This window comes from Pongo pygmaeus, chromosome 4, assembly GCF_028885625.2.
Source record: "Pongo pygmaeus isolate AG05252 chromosome 4, NHGRI_mPonPyg2-v2.0_pri, whole genome shotgun sequence".
Taxonomy (NCBI): Eukaryota; Metazoa; Chordata; class Mammalia; order Primates; family Hominidae; genus Pongo; species Pongo pygmaeus.
Genome location: NC_072377.2, coordinates 49,032,317 through 49,051,306, shown reverse-complemented (window position 1 = coordinate 49,051,306; position 18,990 = coordinate 49,032,317).

Genomic DNA, 18,990 nt, shown 5'->3' with positions numbered 1-18,990 from the left:
CTATCAAAGGGAATGTTCAACTCTGTGAGTTGAATGCACAAAGCACAGGGAACTTTCTGAGAATGCTTTTGTCTCGTTTCTACGTGAAGGTATTTCCTTTTCCAGCATAGGCCTCAAATCACTCCATCCATCCACTTGAAGATTCTACGAAAAGAGTGTTTCAAAACTTCTGTATCAAAAGAAAGGTTCAACTCTGTGAGTTCAATGCACACGTCACAAAGAAGTTTCTGAGTTTGCGTCTGTCTAGTTTTTAGGTGAAGGTATTAACTTTTCCAGCATAGCCCTCAAAGCGCTCCAAATATCCACTTGCAGATTCTACAAAAAGAGTGTTTCGAAACTGCTCTTTCAAAAGGAAGCTTCAAGTCTGTGAGGTGAATGCACTCATCACAAAGACGTTTCGGAGAATTCATCTGTCTAGTTTTCATGTGAAGATATTTCCGTTTCCTGCATAGGCCTCAAATCGCGCCAAATATTCACTTGCAGATTCTACAAAAAGGGTGTTTCAAAACTTCTCTATCAACAGGTAGGTTCAACTCTGTGAGTTCAATGCACTCATCACAAAGAAGTTTCTGAGAATGCGTCTGTCTACTCTTGATGTGAAGATATGTCCTTTTCCAACATAGGCCTCCAAGCGCTCCAAATAAACACTTGCAGATTCTACAAAAGGAGTGTTTCTAAACTGTTCTATCAAAAGAAACGTTCGAGTCTGTGAGTTGAATGCACTCATCACAAAGAAGTTTCAGAGAATGCTTCTGTCGAGTTTTTATGTGATGATATTTCGTTTTCCAGCCTTGGCCTCAAAGCGCTCCAAATATCCACCTGCAGATGCTGCTAAAAGAGTGTTTCAAAACTGCTCTATCAAAAGGAAGCTTCAACTCTGTGAGTTGAATGCACTCATCACAAAGGAGTTTCTGAGAATGCTTCCGTCTAGTTTTTAGGTGAAGATATTTAATTTCCAGCATAGGCCTCAAATCGCTCCAAATATCCCCTTGCAGATTCTTCAGAAAGAGTGTTTCAAAACTGCTCTTTCCAAAGGAAGGTTCAAGTGTGTGATTTGAATGCACTCATCACAAAGGAGTTTCTGAGAATGCTTCTGTCTAGGTTTTATGTGAAGATATTTCCTTTTCCAGCAAAGGCCTCACATCGCTCCAAACATCCTCTAGCAAATTCTACAAAAACAGTGTTTTAAAACTGCGCTCTCAAAAGCAACATTGCACTCTGTGAGTTGAATGCGTAAAGCCCATTGAAGTTTCTGAGAATGCTTCCGTCTAGTTTTTACGTGAAGAGATTTCCTTTTCCAGTGTTGGCCTCTTAGCTCTCCGAACATCCACTTGCAGATTCCACTAAAAGAGTGGTTCAAAACTGCTATATCTAAAGGAAGCTTCAACTCTGTGACTTGAATGCGCACATCACTAAGAAGCTTCTGAGAATGCTTCTGTCTAGTTTTGATGGGAAGATATTTCCTTTCCCAGGATAGGCCTCCAAACCTTCCAAATATCGACTTGCAGATTCTAGCACAAGAGTGTTTCAAAACTGTTCTATCAAAAGGAAGGTTCAACTCTGTGAGTGGAATGCAGAGAGCACAGGGAAGTCTCTGAGAATTCTTCTGTCTAGATTCCAAGTGAAGATATTTGCTTTTACACTGTAGCACTCAAAGCACTCCAAATATCCACTCGCAGGTACTACAGACAGAGTGTTTCAAAACTGCTCTATCTAAAGGAAGGTTCAACTCGGTGAGCTGAATGCGCACATCAGAAAAACTTTCTGGGAATACTTCTGTCTAGGTTTTATGTGAAGAGATTTCCTTTTCCAGCATAGGCCTCAAAGTGCTCCAAATAGCCACTTGCAGATTCCACAAAAAGAGTGTTTCAAAACTGTTCTATCAAAAGGAAGGTTCAACTCTGTGAGTAGAATGCAGTCATCACAAAGAAGTTTCTGAGAATGGATGTATCTTGTTTTCATCTGAATGTATTTCCTTATCCACTAGATGCCGCCATCGCACCAAATAAGCACTTTCACTTTCCACCGAAAGGGTGTTGCAAAACTGCTCTATGTAAAGGAATGTTCAACTCTGTGAGTTCAATCCCCACATGACAAAGAAGTTTCTGAGAATGCTTCTGTCTAGTTTGTAGACGAAGATATTTCCTTTTCCAGCATAAGCCTCAAAGAGCTCCAAATAGCCACTTGCGGATTCTACAAAAACAGTGTTTCAAAACTGGTCTATCGAAAGGAAGGTTCCACTCTGCGAGTTGAATGCACTCATCACAAGGAAGTTTCTGAGAACGCTTCCATCTAGTTTTTATGCAATGATAATTCCTTTGGCGGCAGAGGCCTCAAAGCGCTCCAAATATCCACTTGCAGATTCTACAAGAAGAGTGTTTCAAAACTGCTCTATCAAAGGGAATGTTCAACTCTGTGACTTGAATGCACAAAGCACAGGGAACTTTCTGAGAATGCTTTTGTCTCGTTTCTACGTGAAGGTATTTCCTTTTCCAGCATAGGCCTCAAATCACTCCATCCATCCACTTGAAGATTCTACGAAAAGAGTGTTTCAAAACTTCTGTATCAAAAGAAAGGTTCAACTCTGTGAGTTCAATGCACACGTCACAAAGAAGTTTCTGGGTTTGCGTCTGTCTAGTTTTTAGGTGAAGGTATTAACTTTTCCAGCATAGCCCTCAAAGCGCTCCAAATATCCACTTGCAGATTCTACAAAAAGAGTGTTTCGAAACTGCTCTTTCAAAAGGAAGCTTCAAGTCTGTGAGTTGAATGCACTCATCACAAAGACGTTTCGGAGAATTCATCTGTCTAGTTTTCATGTGAAGATATTTCCGTTTCCTGCATAGGCCTCAAATCGCGCCAAATATTCACTTGCAGATTCTACAAAAAGGGTGTTTCAAAACTTCTCTATCAATAGGTAGGTTCAACTCTGTGAGTTCAATGCACTCATCACAAAGAAGTTTCTGAGAATGCGTCTGTCTACTCTTGATGTGAAGATATGTCCTTTTCCAACATAGGCCTCCAAGCGCTCCAAATAAACACTTGCAGATTCTACAACAGGAGTGTTTCTAAACTGTTCTATCAAAAGCAACGTTCGAGTCTGTGAGTTGAATGCACTCATCACAAAGAAGTTTCAGAGAATGCTTCCGCGAGTTTTTATGTGATGATATTTCGTTTTCCAGCCTTGGCCTCAAAGCGCTCCAAATATCCACCTGCAGATGCTGCTAAAAGAGTGTTTCAAAACTGCTCTATCAAAAGGAAGCTTCAACTCTGTGAGTTGAATGCACTCATCACAAAGGAGTTTCTGAGAATGCTTCCGTCTAGTTTTTAGGTGAAGATATTTCATTTCCAGCATAGGCCTCAAATCGCTCCAAATATCCACTTGCAGATTCTTCAGAAAGAGTGTTTCAAAACTGCTCTTTCCAAAGGAAGGTTCAAGTGTGTGATTTGAATGCACTCATCACAAAGGAGTTTCTGAGAATGCTTCTGTCTAGGTTTTATGTGAAGATATTTCCTTTTCCAGCAAAGGCCTCACATCGCTCCAAACATCCTCTAGCAAATTCTACAAAAACAGTGTTTTAAAACTGCGCTCTCAAAAGCAACATTGCACTCTGTGAGTTGAATGCGTAAAGCCCATTGAAGTTTCTGAGAATGCTTCCGTCTAGTTTTTACGTGAAGAGATTTCCTTTTCCAGTGTTGGCCTCTTAGCTCTCCGAACATCCACTTGCAGATTCCACTAAAAGAGTGGTTCAAATCTGCTATATCAAAAGGAAGCTTCAACTCTGTGACTTGAATGCGCACATCACTGAGAAGCTTCTGAGAATGCTTCTGTCTAGTTTTGATGGGAAGATATTTCCTTTCCCAGGATAGGCCTCCAAACCTTCCAAATATCGACTTGCAGATTCTACCACAAGAGTGTTTCAAAACTGTTCTATCAAAAGGAAGGTTCAACTCTGTGAGCGGAATGCAGAGAGCACAGGGAAGTCTCTGAGAATTCTTCTGTCTAGATTCCAAGTGAAGATATTTGCTTTTACAGTGTAGCACTCAAAGCACTCCAAATATCCACTCGCAGGTACTACAGACAGAGTGTTTCAAAACTGCTCTATCTAAAGGAAGGTTCAACTCGGTGAGTTGAATGCGCACATCAGAAAAACTTTCTGGGAATACTTCTGTCTAGGTTTTATGTGAAGAGATTTCCTTTTCCAGCATAGGCCTCAAAGCGCTCCAAATAGCCACTTGCAGATTCCACACAAAGAGTGTTTCAAAACTGCTCTATCAAAAGGAAGGTTCAACTCTGTGAGTAGAATGCAGTCATCACAAAGAAGTTTCTGAGAATGGATGTATCTTGTTTTCATCTGAATGTATTTCCTTATCCACTAGATGCCGCCATCGCACCAAATAAGCACTTTCACTTTCCACCGAAAGGGTGTTGCAAAACTGCTCTATGTAAAGGAATGTTCAACTCTGTGAGTTCAATCCCCACATGACAAAGAAGTTTCTGAGAATGCTTCTGTCTAGTTTGTAGACGAAGATATTTCCTTTTCCAGCATAAGCCTCAAAGAGCTCCAAATAGCCACTTGCGGATTCTACAGAAACAGTGTTTCAAAACTGGTCTATTGAAAGGAAGGTTCCACTCTGCGAGTTGAAGGCACTCATCACAAGGAAGTTTCTGAGAACGCTTCCATCTAGTTTTTATGCAATGATAATTCCTTTGGCGGCAGAGGCCTCGAAGCGCTCCAAATATCCACTTGCAGATTCTACAAGAAGAGTGTTTCAAAACTGCTCTATCAAAGGGAATGTTCAACTCTGTGAGTTGAATGCACAAAGCACAGGGAACTTTCTGAGAATGCTTTTGTCTCGTTTCTACGTGAAGGTATTTCCTTTTCCAGCATAGGCCTCAAATCACTCCATCCATCCACTTGAAGATTCTACGAAAAGAGTGTTTCAAAACTTCTGTATCAAAAGAAAGGTTCAACTCTGTGAGTTCAATGCACACGTCACAAAGAAGTTTCTGAGTTTGCGTCTGTCTAGTTTTTAGGTGAAGGTATTAACTTTTCCAGCATAGCCCTCAAAGCGCTCCAAATATCCACTTGCAGATTCTACAAAAAGAGTGTTTCGAAACTGCTCTTTCAAAAGGAAGCTTCAAGTCTGTGAGGTGAATGCACTCATCACAAAGACGTTTCGGAGAATTCATCTGTCTAGTTTTCATGTGAAGATATTTCCGTTTCCTGCATAGGCCTCAAATCGCGCCAAATATTCACTTGCAGATTCTACAAAAAGGGTGTTTCAAAACTTCTCTATCAACAGGTAGGTTCAACTCTGTGAGTTCAATGCACTCATCACAAAGAAGTTTCTGAGAATGCGTCTGTCTACTCTTGATGTGAAGATATGTCCTTTTCCAACATAGGCCTCCAAGCGCTCCAAATAAACACTTGCAGATTCTACAAAAGGAGTGTTTCTAAACTGTTCTATCAAAAGAAACGTTCGAGTCTGTGAGTTGAATGCACTCATCACAAAGAAGTTTCAGAGAATGCTTCTGTCGAGTTTTTATGTGATGATATTTCGTTTTCCAGCCTTGGCCTCAAAGCGCTCCAAATATCCACCTGCAGATGCTGCTAAAAGAGTGTTTCAAAACTGCTCTATCAAAAGGAAGCTTCAACTCTGTGAGTTGAATGCACTCATCACAAAGGAGTTTCTGAGAATGCTTCCGTCTAGTTTTTAGGTGAAGATATTTAATTTCCAGCATAGGCCTCAAATCGCTCCAAATATCCCCTTGCAGATTCTTCAGAAAGAGTGTTTCAAAACTGCTCTTTCCAAAGGAAGGTTCAAGTGTGTGATTTGAATGCACTCATCACAAAGGAGTTTCTGAGAATGCTTCTGTCTAGGTTTTATGTGAAGATATTTCCTTTTCCAGCAAAGGCCTCACATCGCTCCAAACATCCTCTAGCAAATTCTACAAAAACAGTGTTTTAAAACTGCGCTCTCAAAAGCAACATTGCACTCTGTGAGTTGAATGCGTAAAGCCCATTGAAGTTTCTGAGAATGCTTCCGTCTAGTTTTTACGTGAAGAGATTTCCTTTTCCAGTGTTGGCCTCTTAGCTCTCCGAACATCCACTTGCAGATTCCACTAAAAGAGTGGTTCAAAACTGCTATATCTAAAGGAAGCTTCAACTCTGTGACTTGAATGCGCACATCACTAAGAAGCTTCTGAGAATGCTTCTGTCTAGTTTTGATGGGAAGATATTTCCTTTCCCAGGATAGGCCTCCAAACCTTCCAAATATCGACTTGCAGATTCTAGCACAAGAGTGTTTCAAAACTGTTCTATCAAAAGGAAGGTTCAACTCTGTGAGTGGAATGCAGAGAGCACAGGGAAGTCTCTGAGAATTCTTCTGTCTAGATTCCAAGTGAAGATATTTGCTTTTACACTGTAGCACTCAAAGCACTCCAAATATCCACTCGCAGGTACTACAGACAGAGTGTTTCAAAACTGCTCTATCTAAAGGAAGGTTCAACTCGGTGAGCTGAATGCGCACATCAGAAAAACTTTCTGGGAATACTTCTGTCTAGGTTTTATGTGAAGAGATTTCCTTTTCCAGCATAGGCCTCAAAGTGCTCCAAATAGCCACTTGCAGATTCCACAAAAAGAGTGTTTCAAAACTGTTCTATCAAAAGGAAGGTTCAACTCTGTGAGTAGAATGCAGTCATCACAAAGAAGTTTCTGAGAATGGATGTATCTTGTTTTCATCTGAATGTATTTCCTTATCCACTAGATGCCGCCATCGCACCAAATAAGCACTTTCACTTTCCACCGAAAGGGTGTTGCAAAACTGCTCTATGTAAAGGAATGTTCAACTCTGTGAGTTCAATCCCCACATGACAAAGAAGTTTCTGAGAATGCTTCTGTCTAGTTTGTAGACGAAGATATTTCCTTTTCCAGCATAAGCCTCAAAGAGCTCCAAATAGCCACTTGCGGATTCTACAAAAACAGTGTTTCAAAACTGGTCTATCGAAAGGAAGGTTCCACTCTGCGAGTTGAATGCACTCATCACAAGGAAGTTTCTGAGAACGCTTCCATCTAGTTTTTATGCAATGATAATTCCTTTGGCGGCAGAGGCCTCAAAGCGCTCCAAATATCCACTTGCAGATTCTACAAGAAGAGTGTTTCAAAACTGCTCTATCAAAGGGAATGTTCAACTCTGTGACTTGAATGCACAAAGCACAGGGAACTTTCTGAGAATGCTTTTGTCTCGTTTCTACGTGAAGGTATTTCCTTTTCCAGCATAGGCCTCAAATCACTCCATCCATCCACTTGAAGATTCTACGAAAAGAGTGTTTCAAAACTTCTGTATCAAAAGAAAGGTTCAACTCTGTGAGTTCAATGCACACGTCACAAAGAAGTTTCTGGGTTTGCGTCTGTCTAGTTTTTAGGTGAAGGTATTAACTTTTCCAGCATAGCCCTCAAAGCGCTCCAAATATCCACTTGCAGATTCTACAAAAAGAGTGTTTCGAAACTGCTCTTTCAAAAGGAAGCTTCAAGTCTGTGAGTTGAATGCACTCATCACAAAGACGTTTCGGAGAATTCATCTGTCTAGTTTTCATGTGAAGATATTTCCGTTTCCTGCATAGGCCTCAAATCGCGCCAAATATTCACTTGCAGATTCTACAAAAAGGGTGTTTCAAAACTTCTCTATCAATAGGTAGGTTCAACTCTGTGAGTTCAATGCACTCATCACAAAGAAGTTTCTGAGAATGCGTCTGTCTACTCTTGATGTGAAGATATGTCCTTTTCCAACATAGGCCTCCAAGCGCTCCAAATAAACACTTGCAGATTCTACAACAGGAGTGTTTCTAAACTGTTCTATCAAAAGCAACGTTCGAGTCTGTGAGTTGAATGCACTCATCACAAAGAAGTTTCAGAGAATGCTTCCGCGAGTTTTTATGTGATGATATTTCGTTTTCCAGCCTTGGCCTCAAAGCGCTCCAAATATCCACCTGCAGATGCTGCTAAAAGAGTGTTTCAAAACTGCTCTATCAAAAGGAAGCTTCAACTCTGTGAGTTGAATGCACTCATCACAAAGGAGTTTCTGAGAATGCTTCCGTCTAGTTTTTAGGTGAAGATATTTCATTTCCAGCATAGGCCTCAAATCGCTCCAAATATCCACTTGCAGATTCTTCAGAAAGAGTGTTTCAAAACTGCTCTTTCCAAAGGAAGGTTCAAGTGTGTGATTTGAATGCACTCATCACAAAGGAGTTTCTGAGAATGCTTCTGTCTAGGTTTTATGTGAAGATATTTCCTTTTCCAGCAAAGGCCTCACATCGCTCCAAACATCCTCTAGCAAATTCTACAAAAACAGTGTTTTAAAACTGCGCTCTCAAAAGCAACATTGCACTCTGTGAGTTGAATGCGTAAAGCCCATTGAAGTTTCTGAGAATGCTTCCGTCTAGTTTTTACGTGAAGAGATTTCCTTTTCCAGTGTTGGCCTCTTAGCTCTCCGAACATCCACTTGCAGATTCCACTAAAAGAGTGGTTCAAATCTGCTATATCAAAAGGAAGCTTCAACTCTGTGACTTGAATGCGCACATCACTGAGAAGCTTCTGAGAATGCTTCTGTCTAGTTTTGATGGGAAGATATTTCCTTTCCCAGGATAGGCCTCCAAACCTTCCAAATATCGACTTGCAGATTCTACCACAAGAGTGTTTCAAAACTGTTCTATCAAAAGGAAGGTTCAACTCTGTGAGCGGAATGCAGAGAGCACAGGGAAGTCTCTGAGAATTCTTCTGTCTAGATTCCAAGTGAAGATATTTGCTTTTACAGTGTAGCACTCAAAGCACTCCAAATATCCACTCGCAGGTACTACAGACAGAGTGTTTCAAAACTGCTCTATCTAAAGGAAGGTTCAACTCGGTGAGTTGAATGCGCACATCAGAAAAACTTTCTGGGAATACTTCTGTCTAGGTTTTATGTGAAGAGATTTCCTTTTCCAGCATAGGCCTCAAAGCGCTCCAAATAGCCACTTGCAGATTCCACACAAAGAGTGTTTCAAAACTGCTCTATCAAAAGGAAGGTTCAACTCTGTGAGTAGAATGCAGTCATCACAAAGAAGTTTCTGAGAATGGATGTATCTTGTTTTCATCTGAATGTATTTCCTTATCCACTAGATGCCGCCATCGCACCAAATAACCACTTTCACTTTCCACCGAAAGGGTGTTGCAAAACGGCTCTATGTAAAGGAATGTTCAACTCTGTGAGTTCAATCCCCACATGACAAAGAAGTTTCTGAGAATGCTTCTGTCTAGTTTGTAGACGAAGATATTTCCTTTTCCAGCATAAGCCTCAAAGAGCTCCAAATAGCCACTTGCGGATTCTACAAAAACAGTGTTTCAAAACTGGTCTATCGAAAGGAAGGTTCCACTCTGCGAGTTGAAGGCACTCATCACAAGGAAGTTTCTGAGAACGCTTCCATCTAGTTTTTATGCAATGATAATTCCTTTGGCGGCAGAGGCCTCAAAGCGCTCCAAATATCCACTTGCAGATTCTACAAGAAGAGTGTTTCAAAACTGCTCTATCAAAGGGAATGTTCAACTCTGTGAGTTGAATGCACAAAGCACAGGGAACTTTCTGAGAATGCTTTTGTCTCGTTTCTACGTGAAGGTATTTCCTTTTCCAGCATAGGCCTCAAATCACTCCATCCATCCACTTGAAGATTCTACGAAAAGAGTGTTTCAAAACTTCTGTATCAAAAGAAAGGTTCAACTCTGTGAGTTCAATGCACACGTCACAAAGAAGTTTCTGAGTTTGCGTCTGTCTAGTTTTTAGGTGAAGGTATTAACTTTTCCAGCATAGCCCTCAAAGCGCTCCAAATATCCACTTGCAGATTCTACAAAAAGAGTGTTTCGAAACTGCTCTTTCAAAAGGAAGCTTCAAGTCTGTGAGTTGAATGCACTCATCACAAAGACGTTTCGGAGAATTCATCTGTCTAGCTTTCATGTGAAGATATTTCCGTTTCCTGCATAGGCCTCAAATCGCGCCAAATATTCACTTGCAGATTCTACAAAAAGGGTGTTTCAAAACTTCTCTATCAACAGGTAGGTTCAACTCTGTGAGTTCAATGCACTCATCACAAAGAAGTTTCTGAGAATGCGTCTGTCTACTCTTGATGTGAAGATATGTCCTTTTCCAACATAGGCCTCCAAGCGCTCCAAATAAACACTTGCAGATTCTACAAAAGGAGTGTTTCTAAACTGTTCTATCAAAAGAAACGTTCGAGTCTGTGAGTTGAATGCACTCATCACAAAGAAGTTTCAGAGAATGCTTCTGTCGAGTTTTTATGTGATGATATTTCGTTTTCCAGCCTTGGCCTCAAAGCGCTCCAAATATCCACCTGCAGATGCTGCTAAAAGAGTGTTTCAAAACTGCTCTATCAAAAGGAAGCTTCAACTCTGTGAGTTGAATGCACTCATCACAAAGGAGTTTCTGAGAATGCTTCCGTCTAGTTTTTAGGTGAAGATATTTCATTTCCAGCAGAGGCCTCAAATCGCTCCAAATATCCCCTTGCAGATTCTTCAGAAAGAGTGTTTCAAAACTGCTCTTTCCAAAGGAAGGTTCAAGTGTGTGATTTGAATGCACTCATCACAAAGGAGTTTCTGAGAATGCTTCTGTCTAGGTTTTATGTGAAGATATTTCCTTTTCCAGCAAAGGCCTCACATCGCTCCAAACATCCTCTAGCAAATTCTACAAAAACAGTGTTTTAAAACTGCGCTCTCAAAAGCAACATTGCACTCTGTGAGTTGAATGCGTAAAGCCCATTTAAGTTTCTGAGAATGCTTCCGTCTAGTTTTTACGTGAAGAGATTTCCTTTTCCAGTGTTGGCCTCTTAGCTCTCCGAACATCCACTTGCAGATTCCACTAAAAGAGTGGTTCCAAACTGCTATATCAAAAGGAAGCTTCAACTCTGTGACTTGAATGCGCACATCACTAAGAAGCTTCTGAGAATGCTTCTGTCTAGTTTTGATGGGAAGATATTTCCTTTCCCAGGATAGGCCTCCAAACCTTCCAAATATCGACTTGCAGATTCTACCACAAGAGTGTTTCAAAACTGTTCTATCAAAAGGAAGGTTCAACTCTGTGAGTGGAATGCAGAGAGCACAGGGAAGTCTCTGAGAATTCTTCTGTCTAGATTCCAAGTGAAGATATTTGCTTTTACAGTGTAGCACTCAAAGCACTCCAAATATCCACTCGCAGGTACTACAGACAGAGTGTTTCAAAACTGCTCTATCTAAAGGAAGGTTCAACTCGGTGAGTTGAATGCGCACATCAGAAAAACTTTCTGGGAATACTTCTGTCTAGGTTTTATGTGAAGAGATTTCCTTTTCCAGCATAGGCCTCAAAGCGCTCCAAATAGCCACTTGCAGATTCCACAAAAAGAGTGTTTCAAAACTGTTCTATCAAAAGGAAGGTTCAACTCTGTGAGTAGAATGCAGTCATCACAAAGAAGTTTCTGAGAATGGATGTATCTTGTTTTCATCTGAATGTATTTCCTTATCCACTAGATGCCGCCATCGCACCAAATAAGCACTTTCACTTTCCACCGAAAGGGTGTTGCAAAACTGCTCTATGTAAAGGAATGTTCAACTCTGTGAGTTCAATCCCCACATGACAAAGAAGTTTCTGAGAATGCTTCTGTCTAGTTTGTAGACGAAGATATTTCCTTTTCCAGCATAAGCCTCAAAGAGCTCCAAATAGCCACTTGCGGATTCTACAAAAACAGTGTTTCAAAACTGGTCTATCGAAAGGAAGGTTCCACTCTGCGAGTTGAATGCACTCATCACAAGGAAGTTTCTGAGAACGCTTCCATCTAGTTTTTATGCAATGATAATTCCTTTGGCGGCAGAGGCCTCAAAGCGCTCCAAATATCCACTTGCAGATTCTACAAGAAGAGTGTTTCAAAACTGCTCTATCAAAGGGAATGTTCAACTCTGTGAGTTGAATGCACAAAGCACAGGGAACTTTCTGAGAATGCTTTTGTCTCGTTTCTACGTGAAGGTATTTCCTTTTCCAGCATAGGCCTCAAATCACTCCATCCATCCACTTGAAGATTCTACGAAAAGAGTGTTTCAAAACTTCTGTATCAAAAGAAAGGTTCAACTCTGTGAGTTCAATGCACACGTCACAAAGAAGTTTCTGGGTTTGCGTCTGTCTAGTTTTTAGGTGAAGGTATTAACTTTTCCAGCATAGCCCTCAAAGCGCTCCAAATATCCACTTGCAGATTCTACAAAAAGAGTGTTTCGAAACTGCTCTTTCAAAAGGAAGCTTCAAGTCAGTGAGTTGAATGCACTCATCACAAAGACGTTTCGGAGAATTCATCTGTCTAGTTTTCATGTGAAGATATTTCCGTTTCCTGCATAGGCCTCAAATCGCGCCAAATATTCACTTGCAGATTCTACAAAAAGGGTGTTTCAAAACTTCTCTATCAATAGGTAGGTTCAACTCTGTGAGTTCAATGCACTCATCACAAAGAAGTTTCTGAGAATGCGTCTGTCTACTTTTGATGTGAAGATATGTCCTTTTCCAACATAGGCCTCCAAGCGCTCCAAATAAACACTTGCAGATTCTACAAAAGGAGTGTTTCTAAACTGTTCTATCAAAAGAAACGTTCGAGTCTGTGAGTTGAATGCACTCATCACAAAGAAGTTTCAGAGAATGCTTCTGTCGAGTTTTTATGTGATGATATTTCGTTTTCCAGCCTTGGCCTCAAAGCGCTCCAAATATCCACTTGCAGATGCTGCTAAAAGAGTGTTTCAAAACTGCTCTATCAAAAGGAAGCTTCAACTCTGTGAGTTGAATGCACTCATCACAAAGGAGTTTCTGAGAATGCTTCCGTCTAGTTTTTAGGTGAAGATATTTCATTTCCAGCAGAGGCCTCAAATCGCTCCAAATATCCACTTGCAGATTCTTCAGAAAGAGTGTTTCAAAACTGCTCTTTCCAAAGGAAGGTTCAAGTGTGTGATTTGAATGCACTCATCACAAAGGAGTTTCTGAGAATGCTTCTGTCTAGGTTTTATGTGAAGATATTTCCTTTTCCAGCAAAGGCCTCACATCGCTCCAAACATCCTCTAGCAAATTCTACAAAAACAGTGTTTTAAAACTGCGCTCTCAAAAGCAACATTGCACTCTGTGAGTTGAATGCGTAAAGCCCATTGAAGTTTCTGAGAATGCTTCCGTCTAGTTTTTACGTGAAGAGATTTCCTTTTCCAGTGTTGGCCTCTTAGCTCTCCGAACATCCACTTGCAGATTCCACTAAAAGAGTGGTTCAAATCTGCTATATCAAAAGGAAGCTTCAACTCTGTGACTTGAATGCGCACATCACTGAGAAGCTTCTGAGAATGCTTCTGTCTAGTTTTGATGGGAAGATATTTCCTTTCCCAGGATAGGCCTCCAAACCTTCCAAATATCGACTTGCAGATTCTACCACAAGAGTGTTTCAAAACTGTTCTATCAAAAGGAAGGTTCAACTCTGTGAGCGGAATGCAGAGAGCACAGGGAAGTCTCTGAGAATTCTTCTGTCTAGATTCCAAGTGAAGATATTTGCTTTTACAGTGTAGCACTCAAAGCACTCCAAATATCCACTCGCAGGTACTACAGACAGAGTGTTTCAAAACTGCTCTATCTAAAGGAAGGTTCAACTCGGTGAGTTGAATGCGCACATCAGAAAAACTTTCTGGGAATACTTCTGTCTAGGTTTTATGTGAAGAGACTTCCTTTTCCAGCATAGGCCTCAAAGCGCTCCAAATAGCCACTTGCAGATTCCACACAAAGAGTGTTTCAAAACTGCTCTATCAAAAGGAAGGTTCAACTCTGTGAGTAGAATGCAGTCATCACAAAGAAGTTTCTGAGAATGGATGTATCTTGTTTTCATCTGAATGTATTTCCTTATCCACTAGATGCCGCCATCGCACCAAATAACCACTTTCACTTTCCACCGAAAGGGTGTTGCAAAACGGCTCTATGTAAAGGAATGTTCAACTCTGTGAGTTCAATCCCCACATGACAAAGAAGTTTCTGAGAATGCTTCTGTCTAGTTTGTAGACGAAGATATTTCCTTTTCCAGCATAAGCCTCAAAGAGCTCCAAATAGCCACTTGCGGATTCTACAAAAACAGTGTTTCAAAACTGGTCTATCGAAAGGAAGGTTCCACTCTGCGAGTTGAAGGCACTCATCACAAGGAAGTTTCTGAGAACGCTTCCATCTAGTTTTTATGCAATGATAATTCCTTTGGCGGCAGAGGCCTCAAAGCGCTCCAAATATCCACTTGCAGATTCTACAAGAAGAGTGTTTCAAAACTGCTCTATCAAAGGGAATGTTCAACTCTGTGAGTTGAATGCACAAAGCACAGGGAACTTTCTGAGAATGCTTTTGTCTCGTTTCTACGTGAAGGTATTTCCTTTTCCAGCATAGGCCTCAAATCACTCCATCCATCCACTTGAAGATTCTACGAAAAGAGTGTTTCAAAACTTCTGTATCAAAAGAAAGGTTCAACTCTGTGAGTTCAATGCGCACGTCACAAAGAAGTTTCTGAGTTTGCGTCTGTCTAGTTTTTAGGTGAAGGTATTAACTTTTCCAGCATAGCCCTCAAAGCGCTCCAAATATCCACTTGCAGATTCTACAAAAAGAGTGTTTCGAAACTGCTCTTTCAAAAGGAAGCTTCAAGTCTGTGAGTTGAATGCACTCATCACAAAGACGTTTCGGAGAATTCATCTGTCTAGCTTTCATGTGAAGATATTTCCGTTTCCTGCATAGGCCTCAAATCGCGCCAAATATTCACTTGCAGATTCTACAAAAAGGGTGTTTCAAAACTTCTCTATCAATAGGTAGGTTCAACTCTGTGAGTTCAATGCACTCATCACAAAGAAGTTTCTGAGAATGCGTCTGTCTACTCTTGATGTGAAGATATGTCCTTTTCCAACATAGGCCTCCAAGCGCTCCAAATAAACACTTGCAGATTCTACAAAAGGAGTGTTTCTAAACTGTTCTATCAAAAGCAACGTTCGAGTCTGTGAGTTGAATGCACTCATCACAAAGAAGTTTCAGAGAATGCTTCTGCGAGTTTTTATGTGATGATATTTCGTTTTCCAGCCTTGGCCTCAAAGCGCTCCAAATATCCACCTGCAGATGCTGCTAAAAGAGTGTTTCAAAACTGCTCTATCAAAAGGAAGCTTCAACTCTGTGAGTTGAATGCACTCATCACAAAGGAGTTTCTGAGAATGCTTCCGTCTAGTTTTTAGGTGAAGATATTTCATTTCCAGCATAGGCCTCAAATCGCTCCAAATATCCACTTGCAGATTCTTCAGAAAGAGTGTTTCAAAACTGCTCTTTCCAAAGGAAGGTTCAAGTGTGTGATTTGAATGCACTCATCACAAAGGAGTTTCTGAGAATGCTTCTGTCTAGGTTTTATGTGAAGATATTTCCTTTTCCAGCAAAGGCCTCACATCGCTCCAAACATCCTCTAGCAAATTCTACAAAAACAGTGTTTTAAAACTGCGCTCTCAAAAGCAACATTGCACTCTGTGAGTTGAATGCGTAAAGCCCATTGAAGTTTCTGAGAATGCTTCCGTCTAGTTTTTACGTGAAGAGATTTCCTTTTCCAGTGTTGGCCTCTTAGCTCTCCGAACATCCACTTGCAGATTCCACTAAAAGAGTGGTTCAAAACTGCTATATCAAAAGGAAGCTTCAACTCTGTGACTTGAATGCGCACATCACTGAGAAGCTTCTGAGAATGCTTCTGTCTAGTTTTGATGGGAAGATATTTCCTTTCCCAGGATAGGCCTCCAAACCTTCCAAATATCGACTTGCAGATTCTACCACAAGAGTGTTTCAAAACTGTTCTATCAAAAGGAAGGTTCAACTCTGTGAGCGGAATGCAGAGAGCACAGGGAAGTCTCTGAGAATTCTTCTGTCTAGATTCCAAGTGAAGATATTTGCTTTTACAGTGTAGCACTCAAAGCACTCCAAATATCCACTCGCAGGTACTACAGACAGAGTGTTTCAAAACTGCTCCATCTAAAGGAAGGTTCAACTCGGTGAGTTGAATGCGCACATCAGAAAAACTTTCTGGGAATACTTCTGTCTAGGTTTTATGTGAAGAGATTTCCTTTTCCAGCATAGGCCTCAAAGCGCTCCAAATAGCCACTTGCAGATTCCACACAAAGAGTGTTTCAAAACTGCTCTATCAAAAGGAAGGTTCAACTCTGTGAGTAGAATGCAGTCATCACAAAGAAGTTTCTGAGAATGGATGTATCTTGTTTTCATCTGAATGTATTTCCTTATCCACTAGATGCCGCCATCGCACCAAATAACCACTTTCACTTTCCACCGAAAGGGTGTTGCAAAACTGCTCTATGTAAAGGAATGTTCAACTCTGTGAGTTCAATCCCCACATGACAAAGAAGTTTCTGAGAATGCTTCTGTCTAGTTTGTAGACGAAGATATTTCCTTTTCCAGCATAAGCCTCAAAGAGCTCCAAATAGCCACTTGCGGATTCTACAAAAACAGTGTTTCAAAACTGGTCTATCGAAAGGAAGGTTCCACTCTGCGAGTTGAAGGCACTCATCACAAGGAAGTTTCTGAGAACGCTTCCATCTAGTTTTTATGCAATGATAATTCCTTTGGCGGCAGAGGCCTCAAAGCGCTCCAAATATCCACTTGCAGATTCTACAAAAAGAGTGTTTCAAAACTGCTCTATCAAAGGGAATGTTCAACTCTGTGAGTTGAATGCACAAAGCACAGGGAACTTTCTGAGAATGCTTTTGTCTCGTTTCTACGTGAAGGTATTTCCTTTTCCAGCATAGGCCTCAAATCACTCCATCCATCCACTTGAAGATTCTACGAAAAGAGTGTTTCAAAACTTCTGTATCAAAAGAAAGGTTCAACTCTGTGAGTTCAATGCACACGTCACAAAGAAGTTTCTGAGTTTGCGTCTGTCTAGTTTTTAGGTGAAGGTATTAACTTTTCCAGCATAGCCCTCAAAGCGCTCCAAATATCCACTTGCAGATTCTACAAAAAGAGTGTTTCGAAACTGCTCTTTCAAAAGGAAGCTTCAAGTCTGTGAGTTGAATGCACTCATCACAAAGACGTTTCGGAGAATTCATCTGTCTAGCTTTCATGTGAAGATATTTCCGTTTCCTGCATAGGCCTCAAATCGCGCCAAATATTCACTTGCAGATTCTACAAAAAGGGTGTTTCAAAACTTCTCTATCAACAGGTAGGTTCAACTCTGTGAGTTCAATGCACTCATCACAAAGAAGTTTCTGAGAATGCGTCTGTCTACTCTTGATGTGAAGATATGTCCTTTTCCAACATAGGCCTCCAAGCGCTCCAAATAAACACTTGCAGATTCTACAAAAGGAGTGTTTCTAAACTGTTCTATCAAAAGAAACGTTCGAGTCTGTGAGTTGAATGCACTCATCACAAAGAAGTTTCAGAGAATGCTTCTGTCGAGTTTTTATGTGATGATATTTCGTTTTCCAGCCTTGGCCTCAAAGCGCTCCAAATATCCACTTGCAGATGCTGCTAAAACAGTGTTTCAAAACTGCTCTATCAAAAGGAAGCTTCAACTCTGTGAGTTGAATGCACTCATCACAAAGGAGTTTCTGAGAATGCTTCCGTCTAGTTTTTAGGTGAAGATATTTCATTTCCAGCAGAGGCCTCAAATCGCTCCAAATATCCACTTGCAGATTCTTCAGAAAGAGTGTTTCAAAACTGCTCTTTCCAAAGGAAGGTTCAAGTGTGTGATTTGAATGCACTCATCACAAAGGAGTTTCTGAGAATGCTTCTGTCTAGGTTTTATGTGAAGATATTTCCTTTTCCAGCAAAGGCCTCACATCGCTCCAAACATCCTCTAGCAAATTCTACAAAAACAGTGTTTTAAAACTGCGCTCTCAAAAGCAACATTGCACTCTGTGAGTTGAATGCGTAAAGCCCATTTAAGTTTCTGAGAATGCTTCCGTCTAGTTTTTACGTGAAGAGATTTCCTTTTCCAGTGTTGGCCTCTTAGCTCTCCGAACATCCACTTGCAGATTCCACTAAAAGAGTGGTTCAAAACTGCTATATCAAAAGGAAGCTTCAACTCTGTGACTTGAATGCGCACGTCACTAAGAAGTTTCTGAGAATGCTTCTGTCTAGTTTTGATGGGAAGATATTTCCTTTCCCAGGATAGGCCTCCAAACCTTCCAAATATCGACTTGCAGATTCTACCACAAGAGTGTTTCAAAACTGTTCTATCAAAAGGAAGGTTCAACTCTGTGAGTGGAATGCAGAGAGCACAGGGAAGTCTCTGAGAATTCTTCTGTCTAGATTCCAAGTGAAGATATTTGCTTTTACAGTGTAGCACTCAAAGCACTCCAAATATCCACTCGCAGGTACTACAGACAGAGTGTTTCAAAACTGCTCTATCTAAAGGAAGCTTCAACTCGGTGAGTTGAATGCGCACATCAGAAAAACTTTCTGGGAATACTTCTGTCTAGGTTTTACGTGAAGAGATTTCCTTTTCCAGCATAGGCCTCAAAGCCCTCCAAATAGCCACTTGCAGATTCCACAAAAAGAGTGTTTCCAAACTGTTCTATCAAAAGGAAGGTTCAACTCTGTGAGTAGAATGCAGTCATCACAAAGAAGTTTCTGAGAATGGATGTATCTTGTTTTCATCTGAATGTATTTCCTTATCCACTAGATGCCGCCATAGCACCAAATAAGCACTTTCACTTTCCACCGAAAGGGTGTTGCAAAACTGCTCTATGTAAAGGAATGTTCAACTCTGTGAGTTCAATCCCCACATGACAAAGAAGTTTCTGAGAATGCTTCTGTCTAGTTTGTAGACGAAGATATTTCCTTTTCCAGCATAAGCCTCAAAGAGCTCCAAATAGCCACTTGCGGATCCTACAAAAACAGTGTTTCAAAACTGGTCTATCGAAAGGAAGGTTCCACTCTGCGAGTTGAAGG